The 18,004-nt window shown below is 36.6% G+C and overlaps 1 protein-coding gene and 1 long non-coding RNA gene across 2 annotated transcripts in view; one reads left to right on the top strand and one right to left on the bottom strand.

The window, feature by feature from the left end:
* tmx3b (thioredoxin related transmembrane protein 3b) overlaps positions 1–18,004 on the bottom strand; it is a 212,061-nt gene that overhangs the window by 144,238 nt on the left and 49,819 nt on the right. The gene's annotated exons all lie outside the window — the stretch shown is intronic.
* Positions 10,397–10,827, top strand: LOC127634451 (uncharacterized). Its single transcript, XR_007969347.1, has 3 exons — positions 10,397–10,434; positions 10,520–10,585; positions 10,662–10,827. It is a non-coding gene; the product is annotated as an uncharacterized LOC127634451 (long non-coding RNA).

Genomic DNA, 18,004 nt, shown 5'->3' with positions numbered 1-18,004 from the left:
TTTCCACATTTTCTCTCATGGGGGTGGGCTTACACCTGAACACCCATAATGTATCTTTCTTCAGTCACAAGGCCTGCAATGCCCCTTGGGTATCTCAGAACTCAAACTCAAATACTGGACTGCTGTCATTCAGCTTCAAAACAAACTTTTAATATTCATAACAAAACTCTGTAGATGAATTAATCAAAATATTTTAATCTTTTGGTAGAATATTCCTCAAACCCCAAAATTTTGGCTTCATCTCTGGTGTCCCAATATCATAATCCTTGCCTAAGTTTGAAGAGAATGTTTTGACTTTTTTAACAGTTTTATTTTACAAAGTACTATTGCTGCCAACTTGTACATTTATAATAACTATTTCATAAAATTGATTAAGCATTCCTTGTAATTTCATAGCATACGGACAACTGACACCATTTAAGTTATTGTCCGGACATTAGCTGGGAAGGAAATGTAGAGCCCGGTTCCCTTAATTGAATACCCCTACTTTATACCAAATAAAGTTCATATTTATTGCACCGATAGATTCAATATCATGTGCATGCTAAAAGATCCATGTTTAAACAGAGCAGGGTCATAGAATGACAAACAATCTTTTAGTAGCGTGTATAGACGGTTATACAAGGGATGTAGTATTCGAAAGGCACCTCTGCTAGTCATGGTTGTTCACAAGAACTATTTTGCATTGTCATACAGGACTGTTTGTGGAACACACTGCAAGAGATCAAATGTTTTATATTTTTGCATATGTCACTGGCTAAGTTTTGTTCATGTTTACATTTTATGGAGAAATAATGGGTATACAAAAGCAACATTACACACTCAACGGATTTCACATTTATCTATCATCAAAAGGTGTTTCTTGTCTTCTAAAGTTTATTATTTGTTTTAGCTCTGAATACAAAAAGGTTAATTAGTGCTTTGCAAAGAAGCGCTTGGTGCAAACGTTACCTGACACCAGTACTCGCTCGCACTGCAAAGCTTAAATGTACAAATCCTATCTGATCATATCCAATTTTTTTGTCCCACCTGTTTTCACTTAAGACTTTTTACATACTTTTTACAGTGTGCACATTGCCGCACTGGCGACATCAAGCGATAAAGTCGCTGCATGTGTGAACGCTGATTAACATGATCATTCCAATTTAGTTTTCTTATATATAATATTATGACCATCATGCAATGAAATGCCATTATGATCAAAGATATCCCACATCAAAGTTTCATGTAACATAACAACTACACTTTCATTCTGATAAGTTACATCACTGCAACCAAAAAAATGTTCATGCATTTACCTCCAAAACATCATATTCTGTGACAACACGAGTCCGCTATCATGACATATAGGGAACTTTGTACAACAGCAATTGTCTATTGTTTAAAGTTATACATTTTTGTATGAACCCTGATAATTGCTGCTTGCAGCTATATTAAAGGGGCAAAGCAGCGAAGCTACTGGAACCCGTTATTGTGCTGATTTTCTTCTTTTTCTTTTCTGCCTAAAAGTGTTGGGTGTCAGAGACCTTAAGTCATGGAGACACAGAACATTGCAGGATGATCCCAAATGCCCCTCACTACTGAGGAACAAAAACGCACACCCATCTGTCCCTAGATGGCACTATAATAAACACTTATTTTTTGGATCATATCTATCCAACCGTAAGGGCTCCGATTCCTTGAGTCAAGCCCTACAAAATGTACAGTATATCTCCGATTTCATTTCAGTTTCTATATTTTCCCACCATTTAGAATTTTTTGAAAAAGCTACTATCCGGACTCCTACACCGTTAGTCCGATCAGCACAAAATTTGGTAAACAACATCTAGAGACCCTGCTGACAAAACATTATCAAAACAATTGATACGCCAAATCATTACGAAGAGATCAACGATACAATTCTTTTGGTTTAACGCAATGAGTAATTAAATCAATATCTACTCAACGGAAATTCCAAATGTAACCTAACTCGGTGCACAGAGTCAACGGGACATTTAGAAGACATCAGCAAAGTTTCGTACACTTCCACCCCTAAGGGGTGCTACAACAACAACAACAACAATGTAATAACTTTGCAGCCATTTGAGTGACAAAGTTCAAATTAAATAGATTGGATATCTCACCATATGTGCTTGGCCCCCAACAACCGGAGCTTGCGGCTATAGTTATTATTATAATCATTCCTTTTCTACCCTAATAGTGTCTGGGCATCAAAAACTAAGTCCTAGAGACACCAGACTTGATAGGATAATCCCAATACCCTTCTTACTACTCAGGCATCTGTACACACACCTGTCTGCCCATTGGTGGCGTTATAATAAGAACCTTTGTGTTTTTGCTCATATCTCCTCAACCATATGGGCTAGAATCAAAATAGTTTTTTCCTTTGTATCCTTGAGTCATGCCCTAAAAAAACGAATATCTCTGAATTAATTTACAAGTATAAAATCATCATATTTCACTAGACTCAACCTAGACTGTTGACCTAGAGGCCGATTCGCATGAAAATTAATTTACATCATCTACAAACCCTCCTTACAAAAAGTTATTAGCGAAACAATTCCTTCTGTAGAATGCAATTTGATTCAACGATTAATATCTATTCAATGCAAGCTTTTTTCTTTTTTATTAACAATTTTATTGATTCCACATAATATATAATTTTTTTTTTAAAGAAATTACCGAATTTTTGGAATCACATTATATAATTTACAACCCTTCCCCCCGAACATGATCTCCACCACCCCCAACACAAACAAATACATCAGTGGTCAAATGGCAATTGACAAAGACACACAAACATACAAACTATACGTTCAAAAAAAACGGCTACAACATGCACATTTAAAACTACACTTCTCTCTCCACTGCCTCTCCCCGAGAGCCCTCCAAAAAAGGCCAAATAGCTGCCCCATTTTTCATTAAATACATTTAAGGCTAGCCTTCTACATGACATTTACTCGAATGCCGCTACTCTCCCCATCTCCGTTAACCCGTCTTGAAATGAAGGTGCTCCATCCGACTTCATCTCCTCAGAATAATCTGTCAGCTGATCATAATACTGCCTAGGACTAAATTTTTTTAAAAATTTATCCCCTATATTAATGACCACTCCATCGCCAAAAATACTGAGTTTTGAGTGCCCAATACATCACACAAACACTGAACCCTCAACAAAAATTCTTGAATTTTAAAAAAGCAGCAAATATCATGGGTTGTGTCCCCATCATCTGATTGGCATCACCAGCAGGTGGGTGTGCCTTTAAGACCAAGCCTATATAATCTAGAGGGGGTCCAATAGAATTTATGTAAAATCTTAAATTGCATAAGGCACACCCTTGCATCTCTACATGTAGAGTTGACATTTTTTTAGAATCTTAGCCCACGCTACCTCCTCCAAGTATGCTACTCCCAAAAATAGTAGAGAGCAGGTGGTGCAGCTTTAAATACCTGATGAATTGAGACCTGGGAATCCCAAAATGCTGAACCATATTTCCAAAGGATCTCAACACTCCATCCTCATATAGGTCAAAAGTTATAAATATGGATATTTTTCTTACAAAAATGCATCGCTTAACTTCAGAAGGCCTTTATTAATGGATGGATGTGCTTTTTTGGGCTTCAAAATCTAAGGTAAAATTCACTCCCATTATAAAGCTTGGAAGAGCCAGGATATTTCTTTATAATAACTCTGATTGTGTTTGGCTAAAAGAAGAAAGTCATATACACCTAGGATGGCTTGAGGGGGAGTAAATTATGGGATCATTTTCATTTTTGGGTGTACTAACCCTAATGCCCTTTTCGGGCCACTGGAAGGCACCTGGCTAAAAAGCCGTTACTAGGCAGTACACCGTCAGAGCAAAAGCTCAAATTTAGACCAATTGAGTCTGTACCTGAGAACTTAATTAATTCTGTGGAGGTAAGGCATAGATCTAGTAGGGTAGGATACAAATAATAAAATATCATCTGCGTAAAGCAAAAGCTTATGCACCACACCTCCCACCATGACCCATGGAAAAATCATCCTCCTTATCACGGAGGTTAATGGTTCCAGGGCAACCCTGCCAGATGCCCCTAACCAGAGTAAAATAATCGGAAATTAACCCTCTGGGGTCGGCAAACGCGCCGGCGCGTTTTGCTGTTTTTTTTTCACATAGCAGCAACATAGACTTAAAATACTCCGTCATTTATGGTCATATAAATACAATCAATACATGATTATAAACTATAGAGGGTCTTCTTTTTTTGTGTACACTCATATTAACATCAAAACCTTGTGTTTTTTTTAATAAATAAAATAAAAAGGTTGAGCTTTCAGCAGTCTCTGTGTTCACGATCATATTTCAGAAACACGTCACTAAAATTAACTTAAACTCAGCGAATTCTTCTCACACAAACATGAAACATATGTCTAAAGAAAGCTTAAAATGTCTACTTTTAAATAAAACAATTCAAATTTAAAACAAATATTCTCCTGCAATGTAATCTGTATGAAAAAAGCGATGTACGGTTTTCCTGGCACAGCTTCATTATCTCTAATGTGATCCCACCCACCAGCAGAGCGCGCCATTCATACGCTAATGTGTTGAGGCGATCAAGGGAAAAGTACACGCCCCCGACTGCGAGATTTGATGTAAACACAACACAACTCAACTTTTCTGCATGTTTGTAACGATACACAGGCGATCAAACTCTTGGCTATTAAGGAAGAGTTAACATTTTTCTGAGAAGAAGAGCGGGACTCCGATGAACCTTTGTATTTTGAAGAGTGACTTGATCCAGCAGAGGATACAATTTCAAACGAGTAAGTCATTTAGTTTTCATGCTATTTTATATAAACATGTACATATTTTACTAGTGGGACTGTTTCCAGACAGGATTCAAAGTTTGACATTTGACATTCAAAGTATTGACATGTCCTAATAGGCAAGTTTTAGTTACATGTAAATGTTGTTATTTACATTGTATGCTGTATGATATAAATATGATATGTAATATGATATAAAAATAATATGAATGTTAGATTATATTTTAATGTGTTTATGCTGCCTCGTTATCATCAACAAAGCTTGTGCTTGCAAATATGTGTTTAGGTTAAATGAGTAAAATGCACTTTATATATGCCCATATTAGAAAATCAGCATATTATCATATGTATTTTGGATCAAATAAATGCAGTCTTGGTGAGCAGAAAAGACTTCTTTTAATGGTAGTGTAGGTCTAAAATTAAGTCTTTATGTAAAGAAAATATATAGTCAGATTACTTCTTTTAACTTAAAACTTGATTTTGATCATTAAGTCTCCTCACATTAATTCTCTCTCTGTCACATTCCTCATTGATAGTCCCAGAGGAGTGGTCTTTGTGTCCTCAGGTGTGAATCACATCAATATTCATGATCGCTCACGCCTCCTCGCATATTACCATTCAGCACTAAAATTGTCACACAAAAGTTAAATGTCTATATTGTTTTGTATGAATGAGTGATCAGGATGATTTTTCACATCATTTTGTAGCAAAAACTCAATGCTACAAGATCCAGTTCTCAAAAGTCTTGTGGACAAATGTTTAGTATGTGTTATATGGCATTATTTCAGTGACTTAACATTTTCGTTTTTTCAAAAACCAAGCATAAACGTTATTTTCTCAAAAATACAAACCTGTACATACATGTTGCTCACATATTATTGTAGCCCAGTTTGTGCTGAAGACAGTGTTATCAGACTTTAGACATTAATATGTTTTTAAGCAACTGAAAAAAGCACAAATGTCAAGGCATGTCAAAACTTCTCCAGGGCCCAAAACACCCTCAGACCCCAGAGGGTTAATCCATTTGTTTGTACCGTCGCTACCGGGTGTCTATAAAGTAATTTAATCCACCCAATAAAAGTAATACAGAACCCATACATTTCCAAAATCTTAATGATAATCCCATTCAACTATATCAAACGCCTATTCAGCATCAAGTGTCCGGAGTCTGATCATTCGCCACTGACCACATGATATTGAGTACATGATCAGAAGAGCTTCGGCCCGAAAAAACCCCAGCTGATCTATATATATAAGAGATGGCATAACTTATTTGGTAAGCAAAAATTTGATAATAGTTTACATCTAGCAGGTCAGGAAAATTGGACGGTAACTCTTACGCTCACTTGGATCTTTGTCTTTAAGAATCAGATTGATCCGGGCTTGTGCCTGTAGGCAAGGCCTTAGTAACCTCGCCAAGCTCCTCCAATGTTATCTTAGAATCAAGAGAATTTTTTTGATCAGCTGACAGTTAAGGAAGTTCTAATGGTTCCACAAAGTTTCTAATATCCTCTTCAGTAGATGAAGATGTGGATCTATAAAGATGAAGATAAAATTCTTTAAAAACATTATTAATATCAGTGGCCAAGTTAATTATTTCACAACCAGCAGATTTTACTGAGGGTATGGTACAAAAATACTCTGTTTTATATATCTAGCCAGCGCTTCCCTGCTATGTATGACTGTCTTTCCCTGAATAGACAAAACTCCAACTTCTGTGACAAAAAAGTATTGTATCTGTATTTCAATCTGGTCAATTCTCTGAGTCCATTAGACGAAATTCGGTGCTTCAGCTCTGCCTTGGCACTTAATATTCCCTTCCAATTCTACGAGTTCTTGTGCTTTGTGTTGTTTGGTGAATGCGGCATAATGTATGATCCAGCCCCTAAGAACTGCCTTAAGTTACTCCCAAGCCATGCCCACAGAGGATGGTCTTCATACAGACACTGATTACAACTTTTAGCATTTGTTGGAATTCAGGATTTGCAAAAGGGATACATTAAAGTGCCAACTATATGATTTCCTTTTCTTCATATGTGGCAACACCTCTAAAAACACCAGGTCATGATCTGAGACTAAACCGTTTCCAATTGAGCAAATCAACAACAGATGAAATGAGGGGCTTAGATGTAAAAAAAAATTCTAGAGTAAATCTTATGGACTGATAAAAAAAAATTATAGTCCCTACAAGATGGGTTCAAAAGTCTCCAGATATCTGTAAAACCAATATTTTTACACATCCTGTGAAGCATTAATGTTTCGGAGTACAACAAAATATTAAAGTCTGCTCCCAATATTATATCATGAGGGGTGCCAGCGGCTTACAAGATCCTTTCAAAATCTATAAAAAAGCCCTGATCATCAATGTTAGGTGGAAAAATATAAATAAGATCATCCCTGAATTTTAGCTAAAACAATAATGACTCTTCCTAATCTCTTTACTCTGTTTGACACATTTGAATTGTAGATGTTTACTTATCAGCATTATGACTCTCCTGCTCTTACTCAAGCTAGCAGTATTAAAAAAATGCCCACCCCATATCTTTCCCAATTTTTCTGCTTCCTGCGGAGAACCATGCGAGTAGTATGTATTATGTACGTTGTGACAAAAAATGATTTATGGCCCTGATTTATGGTTTAATTGCTGTACATTTGACCTTTCCCTCCGCCCCCCCTCCCCTCCCTCCGGTAGTTGTAGGCTACATGCTGTGATATGGCGTGTCTGTTCTGATACCCCCATTGGTGTATTTAAAAGAGTAGAAAGATTATTAATCTTTAATGGAAAACTGAGATGACAAAAAAAGTAGTATTATGTTAAAAATGTGTTTAAATGATGTCTTTATTGGGGTTTAATGCTTGGTGAAAAACTGTTTTGTTTTTTTAAACTTTTGACAAAGATTAGAAAATGTGTTTTTAAACATTACGTTGTCTAACACATCTCTAGCAATGTCACTTTAAAGATGCTGAACAAAAACATAAAATGTATTTAAAAATTGTATTTCAACAAAGAGCATTTTAAATAGCATAAATTGTAAAATGCAGCACAAAATCTACCATTTAAAATCCTTTCATGAACTTATTCAGCGATAAGTGATGTAAGTAAGACGATGTTTAACATTAACCTAGCAAACGGGATACATTTTCTAAAAACATAATATATAATTTTAACTATATAAGACAGAAATCTTACACGACTCCGTTTAAAGTCCTTTCACGATCTCGTCCAAAATGACAATGGCGTAAGATCAGTTGACAAGCCCCTCCGCGGGGTGGGGCTTAACTCCTCCTAATCTTAGGAAGTGTTTTAAAGTATTATTTAAAGGTTTAAATGTATTTAACGAAAACTTTGACATTTTGTTTTAAAAAACGTATCAAGTTGGCAAATACAACAAAGGCACTCTAAAATTATAAAAACTTTAACAACATTCACTAGAAAATACAGTATTTTGGTAAACAGGTTTATTTTATATATAATTCTGACTGAAATATCTTTAATACAAAAGTTTGTTACATTTTTTTATTTTTTATTTTTTAACCATGAGATTCTAAAACAGTGGATATTGAATGATATTAGTTTATTTTACGCAAACAGACGATACTGGCAGAGCAAACTCATTTAGACGGACACTTTAAAATAATGAATAAATGATTAACAAGTGTTATTTACTTTTACCAGAGGCTAAAACGTATTTTAAACCAAATAGTATGAGTTTTCATTGAAATAGTATGCATTATAAATTGTAACTTTAACACGTGTTGTATTGCATTTTTTCCAATCAAAATTATTTCAGGAGTGCATCCAAATTGATAACGCGTTTTTTGATCCAGCATTTAAGGCGCTGAGCAGCGGGGGTCTCGCTTTCATGCGGCGGGGTAATTCATTTTATGATTCAGACATAAAGGCGACGAAATGACTGGGGGTTAATTAAATTTGTATTTTGACCAGACCTTAGGGTTGTTAATTGGATCTGTGTTCATGGGGATGAATACGCGCCAAGATTTCGAAGTGTCAATTTAAAGCTTTGATCTCTGGATATTTCACAACTGGGGTTTGGTATAGTCTATCCGCAGTCCTTTTAAATGATTCAGCCACAGATTAAACTATCAAACGTCCCAATGTTGCATTATTCAATTCTAAAATAACTTTTAACTAAACATATTAATATTGTAAATTAATGCGTCCTTTCTTCACGCGCAACTGCCTACTAAAAGCGAATTCTGACGAAATATCTTTAATACAAACGTTTGTTACATTTTTTATTTTTATTTTTAACCATGAGATTCTAAAACAGTGGATAGTGAATGATATTAGTTAACAAATAGGTTTATTTTACGCAAACAGACGATACTGGTTGAGCAGTCTCATTCAGGCGTTCACTTTAAAAAAGCGAATAAACGATTAACAAGTGTTATTTACTTTTACCAGAGACTAAAACGTATTTTAAACATTAGGTTCAGATTGGCAAACACAATATTGTCATTGAAATAGTATGCATTATAAATTGTAGCTTTAACACGTGTTGTATTGCATTTTTCCAATCAAAATTATTTGAGAGCATCGAAATTGATAAGGCGTTTTTTGATCCAGGTTTTTAGGCGCTGAGCAGCCTTTTCATGCGGTGTGATAGCCTAATTGTATGATTCAGACATAAAGGAGACGATCGACAGATGTTTTGTGGCGGGGATGTGTAGTGAAGACGCGCCAAGAGTTCGAAGTGTCAATTTAAATCTTTGATCTCTTAATTTTTCACAACGGGTGTTTTGGTATAGTCTATCGACAGTCCTTTTAAATGATTCAGGCACAGATTAAACTATCAAACATCCCAATGTTGCATTATTCAGTTCTAAAAGAGATTTTAACTAAACATATTAATATTGTAAATGAATGGGTCCTTTCTTCACGCAGCAACCGCCTACTAAAAACAAGCTAATAGGCCTACATTCAATAATATTATAATAAAAACAGCCGCTGAGTTAAATCACTAGACAGAAAGATGTGCGGTCGTTTAAATGTATGAAAACAAAATGAGATCAATTGTTGTCTAAGAAAAGTGTATTTTTCTGTTGAGAATTATATAAAAGAGACATGAATAAACTTTTTTTTTATATACGTCATTTTGAACGTTTTAAACTTTTATATACGTCATTTTGAGTTTGTCGCGATGCTTCATGAACCCAGATTTAAACAGAAGATGGCGCCAGATAGCTGTGGTGTGATTGTGAAACTTTGTGACAAAAAATTATATATGACCTATGCTTTATGACTTAATTGCAGTACCTTTGAACTTTTAATTCCTGTCCCCCCTTACCCTCCACTCCCTCCCTCCCAACCCCTCCCTCCGGCAGTGAGTGAGTGAAGGTCTTCTTATGGGGAGAACTCAGCCTATTTAAACAGACTTTAAGTGTGTGTGGTCATCATTTACAGCTGAACCAGACAGACGCATCTGTAGAACACGGGTGATTGCACTTTAAAATGGCGTTTATTTTCAGAAGTATGTGATTTTTTAAATATTGATGTTTTACATTTTGGTACCTTGATTTTTAACAGGCGTTTAAATAATTTTTATTTGTACGTAATTCAGCCCCTATCAACGATTATGAAAACCTGGATCGCATCGATCAACTGCGTAAGTTTACATAAAGATCATTTTTATGTATTTATATATTAGAATTGCTTAGTACTGATGTGAATATTTTCTATTTGTTTTTCAGTGACTGAACCGTTAATTAATGAAACAACGGGTCAGAGCAAATCTGTCAACAGATGTGTACTGCAAGGTATGTATACATTATTTGTGTTCTATTTTGATTATGCAATATTGATAAAACAAAAATGTATTTTCTGTGTTTGTAGATATTTCAAACGTCAACTTGTCAACGCTTGTCTCACAACCGGGGTTTGCTACACCCAAACCGAAGACATCACTGTCACTCAGTTCACGGAGACGCAACAAACCCGTTAGTCCTATTCCGAGGATTTCACGAAGCCCTCGATTACATGTTGTACCCCCAGCTGGAAACGGTGCAAGACACCATTTTGGAGAAAAAAAACATCGGTCTTCATCAGGAGAAAGGAGAAGCGATCAAACAACGTTACGTCAAATACCTTCTGTGTTAAACGAATCAGTTGGTGAGTACGATTCACACTAACATCATTAAAAATGGTAACCCCCATTCTTTATATAGATTTGTACGCTACCAGTTTGCAAATTGACGAAGACCCCACAGCAATCTTCAATAATGATGCGTTCGTGAGGGAGTGGGACGCTCTTAACCAACCCATACTTCCAGACAACACCGATAATGCTGTCTCATCACAAGGTGGGGCTGTGGTGCCAGATGAGGAGCTGCTGCTAAGCGACGCGGAGGATGTGATTTCGTTTATTGATGCTGTATCGGATTGTACGGAGAACGATGCGAATAATCAGGAGTGTGTGGAAGAGACAGTTATCGAAGCGGATGAAAATCTACCATCAAATCAACAGAACTTTTCCCATGATTTGTTGATGGAATTGCGTGAACAGAATCGATTGGCGGACGAGAAGCTGGACATTATTTCAGAGAATGTCAAACGTCTTTGTGACTGCTTCCACATGGTGATGACAAACTCAGAAGAACAAGGAAGTCTTATACGGCTTATTCTCGATCGAGTTGGTGCCAATCGCGAGATGTTGAATAAAATTGAAAAGATTCTCCAGGACGAATTCGAGAAAGCCAGCTCATGGTAAATATATTGACTAACATCAATAACGCTGTCATAGAACATATAAAATAACTAATTGTGTTTATGATTGATTTGTGTTAAAAGGGTGTTGTTGTTTTGTAGCTGGTATGTGTATAATTGTGTTTATGATTGATTTGTGTTAAAAGGGTGTTGTTGTTTTGTATTATTTAGGCTACCTGTGCTTTTTTGTAGTTGGTGTATGTGTATAATCAGTGGAAAATAAAACTGAATTGAAAAAAGTTTTCAATATGACGAGTAAAAGAACACATTCAGGCGATGAATTGCTTAATTGTCAACCAGACTTTGAACAAAATCCTTCTGCAAGAACTAGATACGATCATTTGTCAAATATTGAACAGCTACAAAGCATAATCGATCAACAGATAGATGTTTTAGGTCCTGCCTATTTGGATTTAAATGCTAGATTAGAGGGTATTCTTCAAACACAGAGAAGATGTCTAAATTATTCTAATGGTAATAAAGAATGTGAGATGTTAAATCAGTCACTAGAACCATCATCACACAGTTCATCCTCATTAATATCAGGCCCCTCGCTCTAAAGTTGCATAAGCGATTAGAAGACATGATCCAAAAATATAATGACAAACTGGGGTCTCACGACCTAACCTTTGTGAAAGATTAGAAGCAATGATAAAAAAGCACGAGCATGCTAATAATGAGGATGAGCTGATTGTTGATGCAGTACAGACTGGTGGTGTAAGCAATATTTCATCAGACACGAATGACCCCCATGTAGGTTTAAGTCAGAATAATATTGAAACATTGGTTAGAAACGGAGGTGTTGTAAATGATTTCACAATTGTACCAAGACCGCGTTTCAATGGCATAGAGATACACAGGGCTCTAAATTTAAGGGATTTAATATCTACAGACCTTGCTGAATACAGTACATCTGTGCACAATGCATTGTCAGAGATGGTGTCATTTTCCAGACAGATGGGCGGTGAATCCAGTTTTAGTAATATTTCACTGAGAGGCCCCAGTCTGAAATCTGATGTAAACTGTGTATTATCACCTAGCAATGGCTATAACGAACGCATTTTTGTTGAACAATTTGAAAAAATTATGCAGAGCAATCGCGAAAGTGATGGCCGACGACGGTTTGCAGTTACACGCATCCATAGCCAGAAGTAGGAGCGGTGGTGCTCAGTAGGAAGCTAGTTGATATAGCACATGATGACGTGATTAGAAGAAAAAGAATGCATTTATTCTGTCCTGTCAATATGTCAAACAACCTGTGTTTTTCATTATGTCTAGCATATTTTCTCGACCCTCAGATTTCCCATGACAACTTAGAAAGACGGGGTGAATCCATTCAGAGTGCTGGCGGTTTCACACCTCGGGATAAAATAGGTCTAGGAGACATTGCAAAATTTGAGCGTGCATTAGACATAAAAATTGTTGTCTTTTACAGGTCAACCGATGGAAAGTTGGAAAAATATAAAACTTCAGATGAGCCACACACCAAAACAGCATATCTTTACATTCATGATTCTCATTATTACATGATAAAGAATCTGAAAGCCTTTATAGGGTCTGCATATGTGTGTGATTTCTGTTACACAGGTTATACTGAGCAGACAGAATCATGATTGTAAATATGTGTGCTCTGTTTGCAACGATAGTGAGTGCTACAAACAGCCTAAAAGCATAATACACTGTCAAGACTGTTTGCGTTATTGCAGATCTAGATACTGTTTTAATGCTCATAAAATAGTACCCCCTACGGACGATGATTGTGGTAGATCTCCTTGCGATACTACAAAATATTGTCGTAAATGCAATAAGCGTTACCATACAGCCAAAAACCCCAAACCTCATAACTGTCCAAATGATAAATGTCTACATTATGGGGATGATGTAAGCCACGAAGGCCTACACCAGTGCTTCATACAGCCTACCATACCCAAGGAATATACAGATCGTTACATTTTCTATGATTTTGAAACACGATGTGATAATGGTAAACATATAGCAAATTATGTGTGTGCCATGACTTTTGATGGTGAGACATTTGAATTTGGAGGTGAGGGATGTGTGAGACAACTCGTTTGGAGGTTTAGACAGCCGAGGTACAAAAATTACACTTGGATTGCACACAATGCAAGCGGGTTTGACAACTTTTTAATTCTGGAGTATTTTTGCAATGCAGGACTCCAACTTAACATAGTAATGCAGGGCTGTAGAACCATTTTCATGTATGATGAGACTTTTAGGCAACGTTTTATCGATTCTTACTCATTCCTCCACATGGCTCTGTCTAAGATGCCATCTGCGTTAAATTTGGAAAATGAAGAAAAGGCTTCTTTCCTCACTATTTCAACAGACAGGAAAATCAGACTTATATAGGTCCATACCCTGCTAAAAACTACTACGGGTACAACTCCATGACAGATAGTGCCAGGACAAAATTTGATCAGTGGTACGAAACAGTCGATGGTGAAGTCTTTGATTTCAAAAAAGAGATTGGCATCTACTGCATGAATGACGTCGTTTTATTACGTGAAGCATGCATTAAATTTAGAGATGAATTCCTACGATGCACTCAGGTAGATCCTTTCAGCTACGTGACTCTTGCTAGTTGCTGTATGGGTGCTTTCAAGACGCAATTTCTCTCTAGAAATACACTGGCTCTGACACATAATAATGCATACGTCAATCAGTATAAGACATTCTCTAACATCTCTATTGAATGGCTTGAGTATGTGAAAAAACACGTGGCGTAGACATTCACCACGCGCTAAATCACGGTGAAGTGAAATTTGGAGGGTACTTTGTTGATGGATATTACGAAAAAGATGGTGTACTGAAAAGCTCTAGAATTTGCCGGATGTTTTCACCACGGTCACGAAGTGTCGTTACAGATCTGACTATGTAAACCCCTGTCAAAAGTGCCTTTTGGAGTGCTCAGGATGCAGTTTAATGACAAGATTGATGTTTTGCAGAACGCATACTGTTTAGACGTTGAGGTGATGCATGAGTGTGTATGGAAGAATCTTAAGCAAACTGACCCTCATGTAATTGCGTTTATGACCACTTATTCGGCACCTGAGAGACTGAAACCACATGATGCACTCTTTGGGGGGCGTACAAATGCTTACAAGTTGTACCACAAAACTTCAGAAAATGAAAAGATCAGATGTGTTGATTTCACGAGTCTTTATCCTTACTGTCAGGCTCGAAAAAGCTACCCTGTTGGACATCCTGAAATAATTTTCAAGGATTTTGAACCCCTTGAAAATTATTATGGACTTATTAAGGCCACAATGCTACCCCCCCGAAAATTGCTTCACCCTGTGCTTCCTTACAGGTGTGCAGGGAAACTTATGTTTCCTCTATGCAGAACATGCGTTGAGAAACAAATCAATGTTACATCTTGTACGCATACAGATGAGGAGAGGTCTATCTCAGGCTGCTGGGTGAGCATTGAATTGTTGAAGGCGATTGAGAAGGGGTATCTTGTAATGGAGGTCTCAGAGGTGTGGCACTTTGCAGAGAAATCGGAAACACTGTTTTCTGATTATGTAAAGACCTTTCTGAAATTTAAACAGGAGGCCTCAGACTATCCCTCTCACGTAGTCACCGATTCAGACAAAAAAGCCTATATCGATGATTACTTTAAAAAAGAAGGGATTAACCTCGATCCTGCAAAGATCTGTCACAACCCTGCTCAGAGATCTATCAACAAATTGTTGCTGAATAGTCTGTGGGGGCGTTTTTCAATGAGAGAAAATCTACCCACTTCTAAACTTTTGAAAGACCCAGAAGAATTTGCTCACATCATATTTGGCTGTCAGTATGGCGTTAAATATTTCACATTACGTGTCTGATGAAATTGCGCTGGTGCAGTACAAACATGACGATGGAGCCATGTACAACACACGGGATGTGAATATATTTCTGGGGGCCTTTACAACAGCACATGCACGGTTAGAATTGTATAGCCTTATGGATAAATTGGGTGACAGATTGTTGTATAGCGACACAGACAGCGTTATCTTTATCTCTAGAGACGGTGATTGGGAACCTCCTCTGGGTCCTTATTTAGGAGATCTGACTGACGAAATCGGCAATGATGATCACATCACAGAATTTTGTTCAGGAGGGCCTAAAACATACTGGATATCGCACTGCAAAAGGTAAAGTGTGTATGAAAGCAAAGGGTATAACTTTGAATGCTGAAAATTCTATGGCGATTAGATTAGACACTTTGATCGGTCTTGTTGACAGTTATGTAAAATCGCATGACACCAAACACGTCCTAGCCTACACAGACAACATCGTGAGGAATAAAAAGAACTTCACTTTGCAAAACAAGTCAGTTGTTAAAAAGTTTCAAGTGGTGTATAATAAGAGGCTGCTTTTCCCTGATTATACAACTCTACCATATGGCTACTAATAATTTTTAAACCACACGCAGTGTGCGGGAGGTTGATGGTTTTGATTTTAGACTTCAACATCCTTTTTCATGTGTAATAAGTGGACCTTCAAATTCTGGAAAGTCTTATTTTGTAAAAATGTTGTTGGAAAATGCTGTAAATATGATTTCTAAAAAGATTGAAAACATTGTGTACATTTATGATTGCTGGCAACCTATGTATGATGAACTGTATAAATTGTATAACATTAAATTTGTGGAAGGAATACCGCAATCTCTGAATGATGATGTTTTATTACCTGTCAATAAAACAAATCTGTTAATAATTGACTGACATGATGGAGGCAAGTGGAAACTCTGAAGTGGAAAAGTTATTCACTCAATACGTTCACCATAGAAACCTCAAGCTATTTATATTGTGCAGAATTTATTTTTCCAAGGTAAATCCAGCAGAACCATCAGTTTGAATACAAATTATTTAATATTGTTTAAGAATCCTCGTGATAACAATCAGATAAATGTGTTGGGAAAACAAATGTACCCGGAAATACAAAATATTTTATGGAATGCTATCAAGATGCTACCAACCAGCCTTTTGGATACCTCATGATAGACTATAAAGCAAAAACCCCTGAATGTTTTCGTCTCAGAACGGGGTTGCTTTCAAACCAGCCAGTAGTTTACATTCAAAAAAGAAAACCGTGATTTTGGTAAAATGTCTGCTAGACTATCTAGAAACCTCCCCTGTTAAAAATGCTATTTAAAGCGACCCCCATGCAAAGGCGTCTTATTATGCAATCAGCATCTGACGAGCTCATTTTAACATTGTGTGAGATTGCATTTAATGTACTCTATGGCACAATCCCACTAACGAACCAGCAACACAAACGGTTGAAGAGGAGAAAGACTGAAATTAAATACATAGCCAATAAAAAGATTGGTGTGTCCACAAAAAACGCATGCTCAACCAGAAAGGAGGATTTCTTCTTCCGCTTTTGAGCATAGCAGTCCCCTTTATTACAAGTCTGATAACGGCTAAACAAGGTTGAAGATGGAGTATGCTGAGAAGCTGTTTTTAGTGTCTCAAAACCAAATAGATAAACTGAAGATGTCCAATACCCGAGAGTCTATTCAACAAACCGTGGAAGACGATCTGGATGTTGCTATAAGAAATATTTTGAATAAAGACAATTTGGATACTCATGAGAAGGCTAAGCTTTACACCTCGGCTTTACAAAGATTTTTAATGGTAGTTAAACAGGGTGATCGAGATAGTAACACATTAACGCTTGCATTAACATCCCCAATGAGTCTCGCAAAGAACAATCTGTTAACCCTGTTGAAGATATTATAGCAGATGTATTGAAAAATGTCCCATTGAGATGTGTGAAAAATGCAAGATACATCATGGATAAAATGTCTAAAGCCAAAGAAATGGCATCTTGGAACGATTCGGGGAGTTTGTATTTAAAGGCATTACTATACAGGGATCACACGTGATGGATCTTGTAAAGAGTATTACGGCTCCGCATAATATTAGGGATGACCGTAGACCTCATGGATGGACTGAGTTTTTGCAGGCAATTGCTACTTTAAACATCCCTATTCAACAGTGCCAAACCATAAGGTTAGACGTGTAATAAGTTCATTTAAAACCAAACCGTCTACATACGCCCTCTACCTCTACGGGTCAAAGAATGTATTTAAGTACGCCTTCTTCTAAGGATTCAGATGTATCACCGTTTAAATCACCGTCTCTTGATCAAAAGCGTATGGCTGTCATTTTGATATTGTATAATTGTATATTCATTTTTGTACAAATTAATCATATGGTATTCAATAAAGCTATGACATTGGTACATTTGACATTGTGCTCTTTTTATTTATTTGAAGCAAACATTTACAAATCATGTGTTTAACATAAACGTTTCACCCATTTGCACACATTGCATACACTTAAATGTAGTACTATTACAATGAGTTATCCTTAGTTTTTTCACAAAATGCGATACATATTCATCATTTTTAATTAAATCATCGCTATAAAGCATCATAACATCATCATAAGCACGAC

The sequence above is a fragment of the Xyrauchen texanus genome, chromosome 41, assembly GCF_025860055.1.
Source record: "Xyrauchen texanus isolate HMW12.3.18 chromosome 41, RBS_HiC_50CHRs, whole genome shotgun sequence".
Classification (NCBI taxonomy): domain Eukaryota; kingdom Metazoa; phylum Chordata; class Actinopteri; order Cypriniformes; family Catostomidae; genus Xyrauchen; species Xyrauchen texanus.
The sequence above is the reverse complement of the archived record's forward strand: the minus strand, read 5'-3'. Positions and strand labels throughout refer to the sequence as shown.